Consider the following 22696-nt stretch of genomic DNA (forward strand, 5'->3'; position numbering starts at 1 on the left):
GGACCTAAATATTTGAACGCTTTCAAGATTTTCGGTGTGAAAGTTTGAATATGATTTATTTTTTCTTTGACTTTCCCTCTCCTCATCAGTAACATTAATAAAACCTAGGGGCATTAAATAAAAATATCCTAAGAGCAGAGAAACGGAGTCAGACTTCTTTACTACAGCGTTCTTGCTGTGGAGGCTGTGTGTAAGCTGGGAAGTGGCTGACAGAACCATGGGGTGCTTGCATATTGATCAACCTCCCAAGTTTAAGCTCTGATGGCAGCACCCCCAATTTCAGCATACGCTACGATACACTTGTACTAACAACCTCAAACCTTAGCTCCTTACAAAAATAAAAGCTTGTTTCTCACAGAAAATTTTGTTGTGATTCAGCTGCAACACTATTCCACATTTTCTTCAATGGATTCCTTGCCTGAAATGCAGGAGAATATTGCTGGTCTTGTGGCAGAGAGAAAGAGTTAATGCATAATGCACTGGTTCCTAAAGCCAGAGATGGGGTATATCACTTCTGCCTATATTTCATTGGCCAAGTCAGGTCGTGTAGCTATGGCTGAGTTAAACTGGTAAATCTTTGTGTAGGGAAGGGACATCACGAGGGGGGGGGGCCCGGAGCAAACGTGTAGGTGAGCAGAAATCCCGTCTGCCACAACCCCCTTTTAACATCTTTACTTGTTTCCCAGAATTACCAGAGGCAAGGGGACCTTCACTGATCTTTTTTGTTATGGTAGTCAAAAAGAATATATAAAAGTATATGGACATTGATAGCATGTATATGTGCATGTGTATGTATTCACATATATATATGCATGCATATGCATACATTTAACAGCTACCTTTTTAGTCTTGAGATATACTTTCTTTTTTTAACCCTTATCAGGACTTACTGCCTCTTATCAATTTTAAGTGTTTGCAGTGTACTAAGCACAATAGAACATTTAGGCGATATCATCCCTGCTCTTGAGGAGTTTACATTCTAAAAGAATATATATATATATTCTTATAATATATATATATTATAAATATATAAATAAAAATATATCTCTTCATTTTATTAAAGATTATTTTAGGGAGAGAGGGAGAGAGGGAGAGAGTGTGTGTGCGAAGCAGGGGGAGGGGCAGAGGCAACAGAAGGGGGAGCCTGATGCGGGGCTCAGTCCCAGGACCCTGTGATCATGACCTGAGCCGAAACCAAGAGCCAGACACACAACTGACTTAGCCACCCAGGTACCCCTAGGCTTTATTCTTTAGAGAAGTTTTAAGTTCACAGAAAAATTAGGAAAAGGTACAGAGATTGTCCATATATCTCCTGCACCCACAAATGCATACCCCCCCATCATCATCCCCCATCAGAGTGATACATTTATTACACATCATTATCACGCAAAATCATAGCTTACATTAAGATTCTCTCTTGGTGTAGTACATTCTGTGGGTTTGGATAAATTTATGATGATATATATCCATTGTTACAATCTTATAAAGAGTAGTTTTATTGCCCTGAAAATCTCTGTGCTCTGCTTATTTATCCTTCCACCCCCAATGCCTTGCAGCCACTGATCTTTTTACAGTCTCCAAAGTTATGCCTTTTCCAAAATATCATATAGTTGGAATCCTATAATTGGTAGCCATTTTATATTGGGCTTTTCCACTTAATAATAGGATTTTTGTTTCCTCCATGTCTTATTCATGGTTTGATCATTTCTTTTCAGCGTGGTTTTGAAAGCATTGTCTGGATGTACCACAGTTATTTATCCATTTACTTACTGAAGGATGTCTTAGTTGCTTCCAATTTTTGGCAATCGTGACTAAAGCTGCTATAACATCTGTGTGCAGGTTTTTGTGTGGACATAAATTTTCCACTGCTTTCAGTGAATGCTAAGGAGTGTGATTGCTGGATCCAATGGTTAGGGCATGTTTAGTTTCATAAGAAACCACCGAACTGACTTCCAGAGTGGCTGTACCATTTTGCATTCCCACCAGTAGTGGATGAGAGCTCCTGTAACATCACATCCTCACTCTCACTCGGTGTTGTCAGTGTTCTGGATTTTAGCCGTTCCAACAGGTGTGTGGTGCTATCTCACTGTTGTTTCAGTTTGCATTTACCTGATGACATATGCCGGGAAGCATTTTTTTCATATCCTTATTTGCTGTCTTTATATCTTCTTTAGTGAGTGTCTATGAAGATCTTTGGCCCATTTTTTAATTGGGTCATTTATTTTATTATTTTTGAGTTTTAATAGTTACAGTCCTTTAGCAGATACATCTTGTAGAGATGTTTTCTCCCTGTCTGTGGCTTCTCTTTTTATTCTCTGGACAGTGACTTTTGCAAAACAAAAATTTTTAACTTTGATGAAGTCCAGCTTGTCAATTCTTTTTTTTTCCCCCATGAATCATGCCTGTGGTGTTGTATTCTAAAAAGGCACTTGCTAAACCCTAGATCATCTAGATTTTCTCTTATGTTATCTTCTAGGAGTTTTATGGTTTTGTATTTTACATTTAGGTCTGTGATCCATTTTAATTTTTGTAATGGGTATAATTTGATATCTAGATTATTTTTTTGCATGTGGATATCCAGTTATTCCAGCACTATTTTTTGGGGGAAAAAAACGACAAACTTTTAAAACGGCATTTTTGTTTGATACTTCTGGCAAAGTACTGAGGAAATATTCTGTAGGGGGAGCTTTGGGTATAACTTAGCCCCATGGTTAGAGAGTGGAGGAAAAGAGGAAGGATTATTGAAAGGCAACACTGTCTTAGTCATTGTACTATACGGTCCATATATATTTTTTAGACTTTGTAACAACCTGAGTTAGGTATTGATCTACCCATACACTATAAAGAATTTCAAATGTAGAGCTTAAATACTGCTTCCAACCAGATTCACTTAGTGTACACACACACGCACATGCACACACACACACGCATGTGCACACATGCACAGCAAGAGCATAGGCTCTGGGAACAAGCCTGTGTTTGAATCTGAGCTTTGCCACTTTCTAGCTATGTGGCCTCTGTCAGGTAATGTAACTTTTTGTTTTTAGTTTCTTCGTATAATGTGGGTAACAATCACGTCTATTTTATAGGATTTTTGTAAGAATGAGTGTATGTCAGGTGTTTACTGCCAGGCCTGGTGCATAGTAATTGCTCAATAAACTAGATGTTACCTGTCATTCAAACCCAAACATGTCAGTTCTTTCCATCTGATAATACTAATCTTGAGAAGTGAAATAATAGCCATGATTTAGACCTGGTTTTGTGGCTAGAATACTGAAATTTAAGAGAAGCTGCCTATGTTACATCACAGGAGATGATACTAGGATTCTTCCGCATGGAGGCGTAAAGTAATAATAGTGGTATAAAATGTAGTATGACACTTTTAAAACATATGTTGCCATAATGAAATAATAAAGAGGAAACCGTGAAAGCTGCAAATGGAGGATTAAAGCTCAATGTCAACATAGGACATCTGTCAAGATTGTAGCAAAACTCTGATTAGCCTATTTTTCATAAATGAAAATGAGCCCATATCTGCAAAGGATTGCCAACTGCTAATACACCATTCCACTGAAGTACTTTGTTTCATAATAAACTCATAGGAAGATGTCTTAATCTGATGGTCTTGTTTGGGAATTTTTTTTTTTTTTTTTGAACGAAGACCTCAATGTAGTGGTTTTATCTGTAGTTGGTCTACGGACCTTTAGGAATTTGTGTTCATATGGTGGTTGTGGTAGCTCATCTTTGTGGATGACTCACCAGGTGCTGGGTTTATCAAGTATTAACTCATTTAATCTCTTCCAACAGTCCTATGATGTGGGTGTTGTTGTCATACCCATTTTACAGATTATGAAACTAAGATACAGAGAGGTCAAGAAACATGTCTAAGATCATATACTTAAGTGATATGTGATTATGGCTGGACTGAGATTCTTTATCAAGGTTGTTCCACCCCCAGAGCCTGCATTTAAGCATTCTCTAATGGAGCTTGTAAATTGTTTTTATTCTCAAAAACTCTAAGAGAAACAATGTATTTATCATTGTTACTGCTGCATAGATTATTTAAACATCCTTTAATTTGGGATGAAATTACAGCCAATTCTTTTGAAACATAAGGTCTAAGGGGGAAAGTAACATATGCGAAGATTTTGATGAGGAACTAGGAGATGAGACTAATATTTGCAGGGGGAATTAGGAACTGAGGTGCACATGGACTGCACTCCATCTGTACAGGTGTTTGTTTACTTTAAACATGGGTTTTAAAAAAACTTCAAGTTTGGTTACATGTAGTCAAGATGCGCACGTAGCATCCCACCTCAGTTCTCCTTCCTCGCTTCCTCCTCATTGAGTGTGTGGTCCCCCTAACCTAAAGAGAGGCACCAAGTTTGTTTCTCAAAGTCTTTGTCGCTTGTTAGTATTTCACTGAAAATAGTACAGCATTTCTTTTGTCCTATTTTTCATTTACCGAACTTTTTGAGACAATATAACTTTAAATATTATATGTAGTGTTTGGTCCTTGAAGTTAGGAAGTTGTGTTCACTGTACCTCTTTTGCATGTAAAGTGATGAGTCAGTTATTATCTTGACCAGTTAATCCATTCACTAATAATTGCTAGTGGGTTCTATAAAGAAGATGCCCTATAAAAGGGTGCTAGAATTCTAAGGGTCGAAATTGGATAATTAATTCTTAAATTCTTTTGAGGAAATGCTCCTGCTAGACCTTGTTCATCACCAAAGTAGAATATAAATACAACACTAAGATTTATAAACACAAAAAAAGATGTTCACCATTGCATTTTTCTTTGATTTTTTTTTTTTTTTTTTGCATGTGCTTTGACTTCTATGTAAAGTTCAAGAGACTTGGATAGCACTTAGTTCTTTCATCACCAAGCATTTTGAACATTGTTGTCCATTGACGTTATCACATCCTGGGGGGAGGTAAGACTCTAGATGTTTAGATGAAATGTATGTTTCATTCCCACAAGTTCAGTACATAAGTTGCTGAAAAGCTCATAATTTGAGTATGGTGTAAGATAATAAATTGTTTCTTTGGTACCCTGTTTAAGCTTCAACTTTATTGTAGAAATGTTGCTAAATAGCCTCATGAAAGATGTATTTTCCGGAAAGAGGTTGAGAAGTAAGTACTGAACACTTTTGGTTACAAAGAAATTTTAAAAGTCAGTCCTGTAGTATGTTTCCACATGAGTCTTCAGCTGAATAACATCAGGTGGCATTGGGATGGCATTTGGGGTGCAGTTGAGAGGCAGCATGGGATGAAGGGCACAGACTCTGGACTCACATCGCCTGAGATGGAATCCTGGCTTGGCTACTCCCTTGCTGTTAGTTTCTGGGCCTCAGTTTCTTCACCTGTCCAATGAAGATGATACAGTACCTCTCCTCATGCAGTTGTGGTGGAGTTAACCTGAGTTAATACATGGAATTTGCTTTAAAACACGCCAGGCACTCCCTTATTAAGAAGGTACGAGTGTTAGCCTTAATCCTGAATGTATTCTCATTTAGAACATCCTTGGTTCTTTAATACCAGAACAAAACAGACAACACTACAAGTATCCATACAATAGAAAATAATTTATTCTCCAATTCCTCATACTGAAGAGTCATTAGGGAAATAATCTCTGCAGTCCTTGAGAAGATGTTGTATTTACAAGCCCTAGTTATTTATGAAGTTCAAGCATCTCCATGTTGAGGTCAAGGGTTTTGACGATGAAAGCATTCCTATCTGTCATATTCAAGGAGTACTCACCCGTACAAGTACTCTGAATGATATAGAACTGGATTGAGTCATTTTTAATTTTTTTTGTACCCTCAGCTTTTCAGAAGTAAAATTTGATGGCAAAATAAGTCTGTAGTTGTTTTGATAAATGGAGGAGGAATGAATGTAAAGGTTTTTGTACCACACATACTCTGGAGCATGATCCATTGGTTGTTCCACATTGGCACAAAGGGCTGGGGTCCTCACCAAGAGCTGAGAGTAGGTCCAAAAAGAGTGAAACTTCTACATATTTTGCAGGTATTCACTTTTAAATGGTAATCGTTGCCTGAAGTTCACAGCAGGCCTACTGATTGAATTTTCAGACAAAACTTCAGATTTGGGACGTTAAGATGCTGAGAAGGGTATGCGATTAGCTGAGAATTGACACTAGTCCCTGAGGATTGACCATAGTCATGACACATTTATGCAAACTCCCTAGCCTCCTGTATCACCATAATTGCTTTTGGGCCACAACAATGCACTGTAGCTTGCTCTGGTGAAGAACTCTAAATTCAACATTTACTTTGGGTGGGAGGAATCCGTGAGTCTGTTTTTCTCTGGGCCCAGGAGACAATGGCTGGGGTGCTGTTAAATAAGATAGAAATAGAGGATAAGTGGGAGTTTTCTGGCTTGTGTACTCAATGGGGGAAGTAGAACAGTTCAGGCGGAAGTTAATTTTTCTCTAGTTCTTCCATAGCAAAAATCTAAGCAGTCTGCATAGTGCGGGGCAGGGGGGGAGGGAAGTAGGAGCTCTATTTTCACCACCTCCTCAGCAGCTTGTAGACTCCTTATAGAAACAAGGTGTTCATTAAAATTATACTTACTATCCTCTGCACTCACTCCCTACCTGTCCCATTTGGGTGGAAGAGGTGAGAAAAGCCAGGAAAGCCATGAAAATAACCACTATTAAGTTGGCTCAAATCTTATATCAATACACATTTAAGATAACCCTAGACATAACATAATAAAAAAAAAATTAAAATAATCCTAGAATGTTCTTTTCCTATTGATCCCTATGGTTGTAATTCTCTGTGATTGTCTATTAACATTTGTTTCAAGTAGATTTTTTTATCTTTTTTTAATATTTATTTGAGAGTGAGGAGAGAGCACAAGCAGGGGGCAGGGGCAGAGGGAGAGGGAAAAGGAGACTCCCCCCTGGGATTATGATCTGAGCCAAAGGCAGACGCCCAACTGACTGAGCCACCCAGGTGCCCCAGATATTTTTTTGATATCTTAATATAGCTTGTGTGGGATCTTGTAAATTGCAGATAGGTCAATGTAAACTTTCACAACTTTGCATTGCTCTTCCAAAGTAGAAACTGGATTTTTTTTTTTTTTTTTAGAGTAGTTACTGTTTGTGCTGCAATTATTTGTACTTCATTACCTGTGAGCTTATTCCGTAATTATTTCTGTCCTTGTTTGTTCTTGCATATTTAGCAACATATTTGGAATAAGCCTTGTTAATGTCCTGTGGGGTCCATAACATGCCTTTGACTTCTATTTCATTCCCCACAATACCTGGCAGTGTTGGGCACTTAGTAGGTATTCAGTAAGTACATCAGTTATCCTTTCTGACTTTTCCAAAGAGGAATTAGGGATAGCGCTTACTTAGATTTAATCCCCAGAGAACTGTTTCCTAAGGTCTCCCTGGTAAATGGGGTTGCCATCTGCATTGGTTGTTTGGGTATAAACCTTTTGCTTGTGATTACTAGCCTTTTCTAATTTAGAGAGGTTGGACTCTGTTCTTATGGTTATATAGCTGCTTGCTTTCCCAGAGGCAGTCCATGGTGGTGGCTAAGCTACTTCTGCCGCTGATTAGCTCGGTGACCTTGGAGGCCTTAATGGCACTTCATCTGTTGTTTGGGGAGTTAAAGAGATGTAAATAACTTAGAAAAGAGCCTGGGTAATGGATTTATTCATGTTAGCTTTTATTAATAGCTTTTATAAAAAAAAAAAATTAATAGCTTTTAAAAAAGTGAGTTTGTGACAGTCATTTGCTTCCCTAAACTATGGAAATATTCAGAATTGGACAAGGTTTCTGGAAATGCAAGTGCTTATTTTATTTACACTAGTTCGAGCCTTTTGGGCATTGGGTTTACTTCCCTTGACCTTGGGTTCCTTTCTTCATCAGAAGACTTTTCCTTTAAAGATTTTGCTCCCAGGGAAGAAAATCATCTTTATGTCTAGAGGAGACTGGATAAATTACAGACAGAATATTCCTTATGTTCATCAGTTTTTTTCAGTACTCTATTGAATATAGGTAGTCTCTAATGGGTTGATAAGACCCTTGATAATACTAATATGTAGCCAGTTTAGACTTGAAGATTATACTTTTTGGGTGAAAAGGGAGTTTGGGTTTTTCTTTTTAGCTAAAACAATTTATTTTATATAAGAAGAGCACCACAACTTGCTTTTTTCTTTCTTTAGCACTTTTAGACTATTAGATCTTTCTTAATTCTTGATATTGAGGTATCATAAGGCATTCTTATGGCTTTAGTGAATGTGATAACATTGAGCCAAGCACTACAGAAAGCCATTAAACATTACCTTTCAAGAGTCTAAATAGACCATTAAATGAATAGTTTAAAAATTGATCTTATAGGGTTAAAAAAGTACCTTTTCAGTTGGGAGGATGGGTTAGCCTGGTGATGGGTATTGAGGAGGGCACGTTCTGCATGGAGCACTGGGTGTTATGCACAAACAATGAATCATGGAACACTACATCTAAAACTAATGATGTAATGTATGGGGATTAACATAACAATAAAAAAAATTAAAAAAAAAAAAAAAGTACCTTTTCTCCCTCATTGGATCAGCACAGACTTAAATGACTTAGTTTTCATATCCTGATATTTTTGAAATGAATTTGTTCAGATCCATTATGGGTTTGTATGGCCTCTCTATTTAACTCCAGGGAAATCCGCCTAACTTTACAACTCATCTGCAATGCCAAGTTATCAATTAGCTGTCAAGTTTGCTGCTTTAGAAATCAAACAGCCTCTAAAATCCAACTCTAAATCTCAATAGATTTCTTTCTAACCACATCTGAATCATGGTCCACTGTTCTAAACTGCTGAATTAAATCAACCACTGACTCAACTCTTCACTGTCAAAATGAAACTCTAGCGGATCAATTAGGAAACATATTGATTTTTTTTTTTTAAAGGCTCTTATCCTAGATGGAACTTATAAACCACAAGAGTATCTCTATGTATTTACGTACAGACTTGATCTGTAACTCAGACAGTTTCCCAACCTTTGCCAGTGTGATGCTCGGAGTACAGTTTGCAGTGAACTATGGTCTGTTTTTTAAATGGGCACCCATGGGTATTCACTGCTTAATGCAAGCAGGAAATATAGGCGCCATATTTAGACTGCACATTTATTTCTGAAAGATACATTTCAAGATTAGAGATAGTAAAGATTTTTAAATAAATCCACTTTGCTTATTTACAGTCTGTATTGGTTATTGTCTATTTTGAGTAAATTAATTCAATAGGAATTTTAGGTTACTCATAGTCCAAATTAGGAAAAAAAACACCCATGTTCTGTGATAGTATTTACTAAAAGCTCCTTCAAAAGCATTAATGATCCAATTGCATTTGTGTTTTACTTAAAATATACCTTATTGAGAAATAAACTTAAGCATAAAATGCAGAACACAGTTGGATTGATTCCATATCATTTTATTCATATTTCAAAGGTGATGCTTATAACTAGTAGTTGCTTTTTCCTGTGGGAGTGCTGGCTTTTATGTACTATAATTATTTTTATAATGAAGTCTCAAAAATCATACAAATGAATATGGCTATAACATTATCACATGGAAGGTCACATACTTTTTCAACAAATGCTGCCACTATCTCAAACTTTTTTTTTTTTTTTTTTTTTTTTGAGAGAGCGAGCGAGCACGTGCACGTGCATGGGGGTGGGGGAAGCGGGAGAAGGAGAGAATCTCAAGCAGACAGTGCTGAGCTAGGAGCCTGATGCTGGGCTTCATCTCACAGCCCTGAGATCCTGACCTCAGCGGAAACCAAGAGTCGGATGCTTAACCGACTGAGCCACCCAGTTGCCCCTCAAACATTTTTTGCCACTGTTTTGGAATGTTACATACAGAGTTTTAGTCATACCGGTTAACTTTACTATTTAACTTTTACTAAGCACAGTGGTATCAACCTCATTCATGACTTTTGTCTGAATGACTTGGCTGTAACCAAATATTAAATCCATTTTCAAATAATAAAGATGTTCATGTGACTGTGATAGGGATTCTGCAGATAGTTCAGCTTTGGAGCCATAATTATTGATGACTTTGGAGGCTTTTTAAAAAAGAAACAGCTTTGTCATGTCAAGGAGGCCAGGAGTTGGAAAGGGTGCAAGTTTGCTGTTCGCTGTGGTAGGATAGAAGAGGGGGAGGGTGAGGGGGGGAGTGAATTAGCACTTAACTACCTCACCCCCATCCTGATTATTTTCACTTTCCTTCCTTCTTTCAAATATATCTTAATGCTGTTTCCTAAATTCTCAGAATTGGTTTCAGATCTCCTAATGAAATACCAGATTGGTTTTATTTTGGGGGTGGGGGAGGAATGATGGAGTAGTCAAAACAGTCTTTCATACCAAATGGAGCTTTGTCATGTGTACTTGATGACCGTAGGAAGATATGGAATGTAAAGGTAAATTACCTTCTCCTGCAATCACAATGTTGTGATGAAGGAAGTAAGCTAATTAAACAATTAAAAAATATTTACTGTGTGCCAAATTGTCCTGGTTATTGTTGAAAACTCAAAATCTGGGATTCCTCTTTGTCTTCACATAATGAAGGTGTGATAGGGATGTGAACACATAAATCGCAGTCTATAGAGCTAAATAACAAGAGCTATGAAAAGTGAAAGAGCAGAACGCATTTTATGATTTACTGGTAATACCTTACATTTCTTTTGTGTTTTAACATTGTCGAAGTACTTCCATGTATATCATCTCATTTGTTTCTCACAATCACCAGGTACACAGGCTAGATATCATCCTCATTAAATTATGATAAACAGGCTAGAGATTAAGGAGGCTTACCTGAAGTCATAATTAACTAAATGTACTACAGGGGTCAAATGAAGATCCTTAAAAAATAAACTCTAGCATTCAAACTGACATGTTCAGGAAAAAAAAAAAAACTTTTAGAAATGGGAATATAAGGTGGAACTTGAAGAAGATACAGGTAGGATATTCTGGCAAAGTACCCAAATGAGAAAGTCCAAGCCATATTCTAGAATACAACTGAGAATCGAGATAGATCAGAGGCTTTTTGGGGGGGCCTGTTGGGAGGAAGATTCCTGGAAAGGCGGTTTGTGGCTCAGTCAGAGGTTTTCAACGGGGGGTGAAATTTAGCAATGTCTGGTGATTTTTTTTTTTTTTTTTTGCTGTTGTAATTGGAGGGGTGAAGTGGGGCTGCTGACATCTAGTTGGTGGGGGAGGGGGTGAAAGATGCTCCTAAATATTGTACAATCCATAGGACAGTCCCATATAACAAATAATTTTCGAGCTCAAAACATCAGTGGTGAGGTTGAGAAACCCTGAGCTAGATTGTGGGGGGCCAAAATGTCCATTCAAGGAGTTAGAACTTGGCCCTGTGTGCATTCAGGGGCCGCTGAATTTTTCTTTGATTTTAAGGAAGGAGTGGCTGTACCCAATGGAAGTAGGTCAGAGATGGTGATCTATAAAATAGGCTTGATTTTTTTTTTCAAGTTCTTTGACAAAAATGAAACTCCAGACTTCTACCTTATGCATACAGGACTGCAAAAGAGACTACAGAATTATTCTGTGATATGTTTTTCAGGAGCTCCTTGCAAGGAAGAGATGGGTCTTGAAAGGTACTGAAACCTTATAGGCAAATCCTTTCTAAGTGTGTGAGATAATGAGAATTCAGCTCACAGAAATATGGGATTGAACAGCCAATGTAAGTTTGTTTCGCCGAAATGACTCGGGAGGCTCCTGTCGCGCCCAGCAGAGCTGAAAGGGCACCGTCAGGCTGCCGATGCCTATAAATCACAGAGACGGTTTATAGCAAGGGCAGACTGTGCTGACGTGATCGATGCTCTCCAAACCATCAACGGGACATTCCTCGCCTTGATGAGATGTGAATGCTGCCAGGGGTCATGAGAATCTTGGATTTATCCGACCATCCTGGGTTCTGAATAGCTTCATCAAGTGAGCATTTTCATGGTCCCAGCCCCCATTTTTAACCTTCAGCTGCATGAGATTTCAAGTCTATGAGCTACAACATGATGAAATTTAGAGGCGAGTGTCTGCGACTTCTGTAATCATCTTCCAATTGCTTTTCCAGCATTTTACTTTTCACTTACATAATGCTAGTTTTCATTCTGTCAATGAGCTTCATGCCGTAAAAAGCTGGTTCCTCTCTCCTTTGCTGTTACATGCATTTCTCTGTAAGACATTCTCATGTGAAAAAAATTATATACTAACAATGTAAGGTGTCTGTTGCTTTAATGGGGTAGAGAGAAATGAAAGATAAGTGCCAGGTTATCATTTGATGCTGTGCTCTATACCAGGATTAATGAATGCGTTGCTATACCTAAGCAACTCATACTTGGGCCTGCTCTTTGGGAAGACAGTGATGAATGTGATGCAAACTTCTCTCAGTCTAAAATGGGTAGGTTTTTCATTTTCTGAGATAGGCTACCATTAGCTTTAAGCAAAAGTGCACATTTACTATAGCTGTAAACTACCTTGAGGGCCCAGAAAATATCAAACCTTATAGATTGCTTCAAACTAATTTAATCCTAGAAAAAGGTCAGTCTGCAAAAATATAATTTTTATTTTTCCAAATCGGTATGCATCAGCCTCAGGGATAGTGTGTGGGGGGGTCATTATCTTTTATTAATATTCTTAGTTTTCTGTGCCTCTCTTTTAAGTCTGTCCAGTTTCATCCTATGGACCAACGCTCATTTGCAGGGGTATGTAAATCTATTTTTAGGTAGTTGCCCTTACCCGGTCTTTAAGGGAAAAGAACATGACCATTACTCAGGCAGATATTTTAAACCTTTTAGGTTGGTGTTTTACTCAGGAAAATCACATATGCAGGTGGAGAGCATGGGATGAGGTAGGTGTCCCATTTTGTTGGTTAGGTGCATCAACTCAGAAGAAATATAAATGCCAAACATAAGCTATGTGATAATGCAGGGTTAACACAAATTTAGCTATTAGAATGAGGCTGCTTTCTGGATCTTATCAATTACTCTCCTTTATTGAATACATAGCTATAGTTACTAAATATCCTTTGAATGTCAATATATATTGCTAGTTGGATGTTTTTCTTACTATTATGGGCATGACATTTCCCTCATATTCTGAATATATATTAATACATTTTAACACATACCCCCAGCATTTTATGGTTAGGTTTAAATTTTCCATTTTGATTTTCTAGCTTTCTATTTCAATGTTTAGTTTAATGACTTAGATAAAAAAAACAAAAACAAATGTAACTAAAAATTTACAGGCACATACTACTTCGGCAAACTTAAGAAAGGAGGGCTGTACATTGCATAGCCAGTTTTGGGAAGACAATTCCTACTCTGAATATGCTTGAAAAAGATCAGTTTGATTTGGAAAGTATAGGTTTGCTATAAGGGAATTTATAACTTACAAGAAGTAAAACATGCCTAGGAAAAGTCTTAAAAATTCTTAAGAGGCCTGATATGATTTTGATGGTATTTTTAAAAATATTGCTAGAGTCCTTTATGAATTTTATGACACTACACTTGAGAAGTAATAGAAACTCCAGTTATACAGCACTCAGGTCCTATTAAGTAATATATAATATGATTGGTTACCGAATATTTTTATTTCTGTGAACTTTGAAAATTTTTATGCCCATAGTCCTGAAAATAGTTAAATATAGTCCTTTCTATAAAAGGTGTTTGAACCTTGAACATGAGTGCAGTCTCTATAAAGTAATACTCATTTTGCTTAACTGGTGCTTACAGACTCTTCTTTAGAAAAACAGTTAGCCAAAGGAGTATGAACAATGTATTTTTCCTTTGTCTTTTTTTTTTTTTTTTAAGATTTTATTTATTTATTTGACAGAGAGAGACACAGCGAGAGAGGGAACAGAAGCAGGGGGAGTGGGAGAGGGAGAAGCAGGCTTCCTGCCAAGCAGGGAGCCCGATGCGGGGCTCGATCCCAGGACCCCGGGATCATGACCTGAGCGGAAGGCAGACGTTTAACGACTGAGCCACCCAGGCGCCCCGGTTTTGGTTTCTAAGATCTAACATCCAAGGAGAGATCCATATTCCTAAACCATGTTGGCTTTTATGATTTAAACTATAGGAAGATAGGGCGCCTGGGTGGCTCAGTTGGTTAAGCGACTGCCTTCGGCTCAGGTCTTGATCCTGGAGTCCGGGGATCGAGTCCCGCATCGGGCTCCCTGCTCGGCAGGGAGTCTGCTTCTCCCTCTGACCCTCCTCCCTCTCATGCTCTCTGTCTCTCATTCTCTCTCTCGCAAATAAATAAAATCTTAAAAAAAAAAAAAAAAAAAAATAAAAAAAAAAATAAATAAACTATAGGAAGATAAGCCAGGGCTGTTAGATAATGAGATAGTTATTGATACAATCCTCTATGTGTCTTTTAAAATTCACTAAATGAAAATAAAACTCTAGGCAATTCATGCTTGTTGAGAATAATTTAGTTATGCCTTGAACTACATATTACTGTCAACATCTCATTTAAATAGCATTCATCTTCCATAAATAATATACTTAAATATCTAATCACTTGCTAAATGATATTTGAATGTTTACTGAAGAGTAAGTCAGTTTGAATGACCTTTGCCTTTATACGACATTGTTTTATCTTTGATACATGCATATACACATGCTTTTCACTGAGAGATTTCTCTCCCCATTTATTCAATTTTACAAATCTGTTTGTGTGAAAGAATCATGATGTTATAATTCCTACTGATGGTAATACCATAGATATTAGAAAAGTGGAGCTTTGACTTTGAATAATAAAAATAATCGTTTCTATAAATTTTAGTGTACTCTCTGCCAGCATGTAATAGACAATCCATAAAAAATATTTTGGTATATTTAAATTGCGCTTTACTATGGCCAGATTTAATCATCCCGGTTGCCTTCTTCTGTGTAACTTCACTGTGAGCCCATACGTGCGGTGGTGGCTCGCTCTCTACAGCCAGCCTCCAGCTGGAGTTGGCCAGCATTGTTTTTCACAGGGATGGCTGTATTAGTTTTCTTTTGCTGCCGTACCAAATCACCACAGATTTAGTGGCTTAAAACAACATCCATTTGTTATCTCACAGTTCTGTGGGACAGAAATCTGGTTGCAGTATGGCTCAGCTGGGTTCTTTGCTTTCAGTCTCACGAGACTGATGAATCACGGTGTTGGGTGGGCTATGTTCCTTTCTGGGGATGGGTCCGCTTAAAAACTCATTCCTGCTCTTAGCTGAATTCAGTTCCTTACAGTTGTAGGACAGAGGTCTCTGTTTCCTTGCTGGCTGTCAGCCCAGAGCCAGTCTTTGCTGCTGGAGTCTGTCAGCATTCTTTCAAATGCTTTCCGCATTCCGTGTTCTCCTCTCCACCCTCAGCAGTGATGGGTCAGGTCTCCCTCACACATCAAATCTCTCTGACTCTAGCTAGACAAAGTTCCCTGTCTTTAAGAGCTTGTATTATTAGATTTGGCTCACCTGTATAATACAGGCTGATGTCTCTATTTTAAAGTTTGTAACCTTAACCACATCTGCAAAATCCCCTTTGCCATGTGACATATTCACAGGTTCCAGGGATTAGGGTTTTTGGACATCCATTGAATGTCATTCTGCCTACTAGGATGGCAATAAAAACGAACTAAAGAACCAGCTCAAATTCTCTTCAGTGTCTCTCTCACTAGCCAGGTGTATGATCTTGATCAGTTTGCTTATGGGTATGTTGGCCATGAACTCTTAAAAGTCCCTTCTAGCTGTTGATACCATGAAAGCAAGAACCTATCTCTCCACTTGCCTTCTTTCTTTCTTTATTCTTCTTTTCTGCCTCATATCATTTAATTTTTGCTCAGACCTTTTTATTTTCTCTATTATATTTGTTTTCACTTTTCTTTGCCTTTTTTTTTTTTCTTCACTGTTTGCATGCAATTCAAGGGTCTCTTGATTGGTGTAAAAGTTTTGTTTTTCTTATCTCTTTAATTATAATATTTAACCTGAATGGATGTGAGGCTATTTATAGCTTTTATTCCAGTTAATGTATTGTTGTTTTTGTTCTTTGATTTTTTGAGAGAGAGAGCACAAATGAGAGCTTAGGGAGGGTAGGGGCAGAGGGAAAGGGAGAGAGAAACTCAAGCAGACTCCATGCTGAGTGCAGAGCCTGATGTGAAGCTCGATCTCATGACGCTGAGATCACTACCTGAGCTGAAACCAAGAGTCAGACGCTTAACCGACTGTAGCACCCAGATGCCCCTTTTCTGTGTTTTACTACAGGATATTAAGGTGTTTGATTGTAGCTTGCTACTCTAACCACCCTCCCCCCAGAGTTGTGTAACAGAATATTACACCTTCCTAATATCTGAAAAATTTTGAGTTCTGCGACAATCTGATCTCAGTCATTACAGATAATGGCAGTTTATTGGATGTTGTAGTCCTACGTTCCTATAGTATGCCACATGGTTTTATGACTTTCTTTCCCTCTTCAGGATGCAAGGTGTTAAATATTTGTTTAAAGTAAAACTGAATCATATTTTACTCTTCAGTTTAAGGTATTTTTGAAAATTGCCCACCCATTGTGCTGATAATACATATCGCCTTTGAGAACTGGCGTCATGGAGCCAGGCCAAAGAAATACTCCAAGAATCTGTTGTCAAAACTGTTGAGACGCAAAATGTGCATTAACCACAGAGGGAGGAGACCTCTATCTTTCAGGGATATGCTTGGTTTTCCATTAACAAAAAATTCTGGGCATTGTTCCAGAATTTAAATTTACAGTGTTGCTATCAACACATGAATCTGAAAGTTGGAAGATTGTGCTAATCATGGTAGATTCCCATAAGATGCACTGGACCTGTCCTATGCTAGATACAAATTATGCTGGGAAAATTTACTGTGAATATCTAGCAGCCTTGCTAATTTACTAATTTAATTTGATGCTAAACATAATGCTTTTTTTAGCTTATTCTTTTGTATTTAGCTACTGCTAAATACTGCTAACGTTTCATCAACTTAATTTCTTGATTTTTAAAAGGCTCAAGAAAGCTCATTCAAAAATCTATGGCTGACTTTTAGATTGTTAATTTGCAGAAAAGTAATTGCATTTATTTTCTGGCAGTGTTACACGATTAATATTTAAACCAAGAATCTTGTATGTTGGAGCTGTTGACCTAGAGTTAAATTTCTCCCAGAGTAAGGGGCCACTGTTTTGTGAAAATTCCCTGCCCTCACCCTATCCCTTCTGGAGTTTTATCAGATAAGCTTCAGGTTAGTTATGTTAGCAATAAGCCTTGGGCTCTTGTATTTCTATGAGGAGTTATTAGGATCTGGCCCTGAGAATGTTGCTTGGGTACTGTGAGTTGTAAGCTAAAAGAATGAAAATGGACTATGAACTTGTAGCTGTTCCTTAATTATGATTCTCCATGATTGCTGTGCTTTACTTACGGTTCTCCCTGTACTCCCCTGAAAGTACCAAGGAAGGGAATAGTGGTGTGGTTGCTACTGTTACTACTTCTCCCATAATCTCATTGACTGATTTCTGGACTGAAATAACCTTATTCAGATATCTGAGTACTCCTTTAAATGATACCTTCTGTGGCAAATGAGTATTGTCTAAAACATGACTAGTCATAAAGTTCTATAACAGCATTGCAAATAATTTGGTATTTCGATTTTCCTTTTCTTCCCTGATTTTTCTCTTCCATAGAAAGTAAATAGTAGGTAAAATGAAGAAATAAATATATATATTTTTTACTTGTCCAGAATATCTTTGCTTCTTTTGGGTACAGAACATTTATGGATTGAAATGTTACTCTATTCTCTTATCCGTCATGAGTCACCTATTAGTATTTTTTATCACCTATTAGTATTTCAAAGTCCATTGAATCAAAATTATCTAATTCCTTAAAAAATGTTTATTTTTTCACATTCTATTTATTCAAGCTTGAATTTGTTTTCTAATGATAAAAGTAGCACTTCCTTGTTTTTGTCCAAAAAATTTTATCTTTTAAGCTTCAAGATGAGTTTGTGGCACAGGTGAAAAGTATAGTTTTGGTGTTCTATAATTTGAGTGATCAGGTTACTAGATAATTTTTAGCCTTTTTTTTTTTTTTAAGATTTTATTTATTTATTTGACAGAGAGGCACAGTGAGAGAGGGAACACAAGCAGGGGGAGTGGGAGAGGGAGAAGCAGGCTTCCCGCGGAGCAGGGAGCCTGATGTGGGCCTCGACCCCAGGACCCTGAGATCATGACCTGAGCCGGAGACACTTAATGACTGAGCCACCCAGGCGCCCCTTTAGCCTGTTTTTAATGTAACATCATTATACTTTTGATCAGATACTTGTTCAGCTTTTGAGCATAAGGAACCACTGCCTCGACCAGTGGTTCTCATACTTTGGTCTGAGGACCCATGGAGGTCCCCTAAGTCTTTCTGAGGTCCACAAAAGCTTCCCTTTTGCAACTATTTATTTATGTGAGGTTAGATTATCTTTATATACTTCAACCAAAACAATATATCTCAATAGCATCTAGCTGGTTTTTATCAAGCCAGACAGTAAAAAGATTTACAAAAATGGAGAACAAAGCCACTCTTCTCACTAATTATTTTTGTTTTAGAAAATGTACTTATTTTTTCCACAAAAGATATGTATTTACTTTTAAACATGCCATGGGCATAATATTGTTATTTAAAATGCATTCACAAATATTTAAATGCTTCTCACTTTTAATTCTTATAGGTAAATGTTGATAGATACAACCCATAGAAATAAAAGATCACTGTGGTCCTCAATAAATTTTAAGGGTTTACAAGCCTCCAAATTTGAGAAGGACCTGCCTTGTACACTTTTTATAAGGCCTCCTAAACCTGTATTTCCTTGAACTCTTTTCTTTGATTTCCAGCACCTGGATATAGGGGGCTTTATAAATATTTTCTCTTTAGTGTCTGCTACTTTTATGTAGTTTTCTGATCTAAAAAAAGGTCAGAAAAGCAATGCTCTGTTTTCTGATAGATCTCCAGGAACATTTGACTGGTTTAGGGAGGGGCGGTCTGGGGAGGGGAATTTGCAGCAGAATATTGGGTCTGAAACTCTTGAAGTCAGCAATGCGTAAAGGAAAGGGAATATCAAAATTTTGCATACTCACTGCTCAACTTCGCAAATCTCAACATTTTGCTATATTTGATGTCTGACTGTCCTACTTCCTTCTTATTAGAACCCTTGTAATTACATTGGGTCCATCTGGATAATCTCCCCATCTCCAATCCTTAATCAAATCTGGAAAATCTCTTTTGCCATGTAATGTAATATATTCACAGGTTTCAGGGATTAAGAGGTGGATATCATTGGGGAAGCCATTATTCTGATTATCATGGGAATGCATATCTTTAACTTCACTAGGTATTAACATCTAGTGTTGCTCTCTAGAATTGTCTTGCCAAGTTTTTCTTCCACTAGTAGTGCAAGAATTGGTCAACTTGTCAACACCTGGTATTATCAGACTGTGATATTTTTTATTATTTTTTGCTATAAAAGACTTTGTTTTCTTTATTGTTGGTAACGTGGACCATCTTTTCATTTGTGTATTGTCCTTTTGTATAATGATTCTTTTCTTGTAAGTCACTGTCATACAAGCATAGTTTGGATTATTTTGGCTAAGATCGTTTACTCACATTTCTTTGCACTCACATAGCCTTGTGCAACCTTTTTGCAGGTTATTTCTGTGACTGACACTTTACTAGCCAGAAGTACTTAGCATAATCTGCAAACTGTAAGACATTTATCAAGGTGAAAAATAAATTTCAGATTCAGTGATAATTGAAAATAATCCAGAGATTTACCAGAAAACTATTTGTATATAATGCTATTCCTTGTAAGTGTATCCTTGATGATTCAAAATGTATACATGTTCATAGACCCATTATGGTTATACACATGATTATGGCAAGGGCATTGCTGCCTATTGGTTTTATTCAGCAGGAATTCTTCCCGTGCTGACTTAGCATGCTGTCTTGTATCCTTCATAGCCTGGGCATTTCCCATAGTCTCTTACTTGATTTCCCTTCCTTTAGTATTATGTACTGTCTGCCCAATCTATATACAGTCCCAGAACCAGACTCATCTGTCCAAAGCATACCTGCAGATAAATCCCCCTGCAGATACTCCCAACAGATTTTATAACATTCCTTAATTCATGGACCTCTTTTAGAATTTAAAGACAGCTGTAGATCCTTCCCCAGTGTGCACACACACACACACACACACACGCACATTGTAATCATAGTCTCAGAGTGTTCAGAGACCACATCTATCGTCTGTGTGTCCCCAATTAAAACATCTGACTTGAAGGATAAAGATGGAACTGATTAGCCCACAATCCTATCAGGATGCCTTTTATGATCTGTTCCCCAGGTACTTATAGGATCCTGATAGCTATTTCTGGATGTCTGATGACCATATTAATAGCTAGAAGACTGTTTATGCCTTTGCCAAAAACTTTAGATAGCTTTCAGTGATTTTTTGTTTTGTTTGTTTTATCCTTCTTTGTTCTTAGTAGTTATTTATCAGTGTATCAGATTTGAATCATTTTCATGCCAGTGGCCTTGGACAATGGAAGACTATTTCTTTCATAACTTCTAAAAAAAATTTTTTTGAGATAATTATTTATTATTATTGTCTTTTTCCCTCCTCCCCTCCCTCCCTTCTCCCTCCCTCCCTTCCCATTTCTTGATTTCTTGTAGTGTTTCACAAGTCCTAGGTTTTGGGTGCTGTGCAGTGGTAAAAGTGAGAGCCAGTATATTTTAGTGGTTATGAAGATGTGTTCTAAAGCCAGGTGGACCATATGAATCAGCATCCTAACAGTTGCAAGTTTCAGAAAATGCATTGCAGATTGTTTTAATTAAGGGCCTTTTTTTTTTTTCTCTGCTGTAGTCAGAAGAAGTCCAGCAATACGTTCTCCTTAGGTAGATTTGATCTCAACTCCAGAATATTTATCTGTAATTATCTGTGTCTTTATTTTTGAGTTGTCTTTTCTTTGGAATACTTTCTCTTGTAGGAAAATGGCTGGCCTAGTTCTAGGCCTCACACCCTATATCACTCCATCTGAAAATGTAGAAAATGTTCTTTCTTAACCTTAGAATGGGAGCCTTAGGATTTATTCTATTTGGAACAACTTAGGCCACATGCCAACCCCTGTGGTTAAGGAAATCTCATGTACTAGTTGGCTCATAAAGGGATTAGTGCTCATCAATAAAACAATTGTCTTTGAATAAATAAGTGAATTTGGCATATTTAACACTGTCTGGGAAAGAATATTTGAAATCAAGCCCAGGGGCACAGATTACCAAGGCATCACACCTGGATGCATAACTGAAATAGCTTGATCAATCAAAAAATTAAATGGATAGTTTAAGATACTACACTTTCTTGGTAGAACCTCATCAGAAAAATGCCTACCGGAGATGGTTAGCAGTGTCAAGAAATGTGACCAGTCTGAGATTTTCCTCCAGCTGGCGAGCTGGTAAGTTAGCCTGCCACAATTCATGTTTGCTGGCAAAAGGCACAAGACTCCTGATTCAGATACAGAGGGTTTTCTTACAACCACAGCAGTCGAGTTTTCACACTTGTACTAGTCTTCTCAGCCCCTGTTCCCACAGGGCAATGCAAAGAGGGCCAGATGAGGTCTGCCCATGCAGTGGGTTGCATTATATAAAAGGAGCACCCAACCAAGATTAGGGAAACTGAAGCTTTTATAATATCCTCTAAGCAAATCTGCCTGACCTTTGCCTTGGACAGAGTCATTATCTTTATTATACTGGACAGTAAACCTGCGTTTTGCTCCAGAGAAAGAGAGTGAGAGAGAGAGAGAGAGAGATAGAGTGTTTGTCTTCTAAGGCTGTTCTCTACACAAGCATCCTTGAAAAGACGGTCTAGAACAAAAGCTGGTAGTGCCTCTGCTTGCAAGATGTATATAAATACGAGGGACCTGTGGAAAATTGTTTCCCAATAATATCTATCCCACATTTCTGCTTCCTCTTGGCTTCTGGAGACTTGTCCCATAAGTATGCCACACCATGGGCTATTCTACTCTGGCCAACAGAAGCTGCATCGAATCTGTTTAATTAATTCATTGCATAGAGTGTTTAATTAAGACTACTATCAACAGGATTCCAAGCAGTGTGGTGAGGCCAACCTCATCTTCCAGGGGTCCAACCATACTCTCCAGGGTCCCAAACCTAGCTAACTGAACAAATCCCATAAAACATCAAGGTCAATGAAGGCCTGGTGGCTTTCTCTTTAAGTTTCTGTAGTGACCTTTCCACTGGGTTTGGCATTAATTCAGGCGTAGCGGGCGGTATTGGTGATTGTACCTACAGTGCCTCAGCCCAGCAGGAGCAAGTCTGGGGCACCTCTGTCATCCGTAACAGCTTTGGCCAGTGAGCTGACGCTGACCTGAATGCTTTCCAGGGCCTCGTTGGTATCATTGATCACTCCAGCTCAAGTCAGAGATCCATTTCACAGCACTTTTTCTATTTAGATGGCTCCTGTTGTAGGAAAAACTGCCCACAGGGTGTGCATAAGTAACAAGTCAGTTATGCCTCTGGGTAGCTCCCCCAGGTAATAAGGGTAACCTCACTTTGTATGGATTTCAGCAGTTTTCTGATAGCTATGTGATCTTGTGGTATATTTCTAGGGGCAGTT

General features: G+C 37.9%; 1 protein-coding gene across 8 annotated transcripts in view; it reads left to right on the forward strand.

Moving 5' to 3' along the window:
* Positions 1-22696, forward strand: part of NAV3 (neuron navigator 3) — a 799918-nt gene that overhangs the window by 86795 nt on the left and 690427 nt on the right. The window contains exon 4 of one of the 8 annotated variants that reach the window (XM_078076338.1): positions 11603-11973. The exons of the other annotated variants lie outside the window; for them this stretch is intronic. The gene's annotated coding sequence lies outside the window, so the exon portion shown is untranslated. The remainder of the gene's footprint in view (positions 1-11602; positions 11974-22696) is intronic. 8 annotated transcript variants of the gene reach the window in all.

This window comes from Halichoerus grypus, chromosome 6 (assembly GCF_964656455.1).
Source record: "Halichoerus grypus chromosome 6, mHalGry1.hap1.1, whole genome shotgun sequence".
In the NCBI taxonomy this organism is placed as follows: Eukaryota; Metazoa; Chordata; class Mammalia; order Carnivora; family Phocidae; genus Halichoerus; species Halichoerus grypus.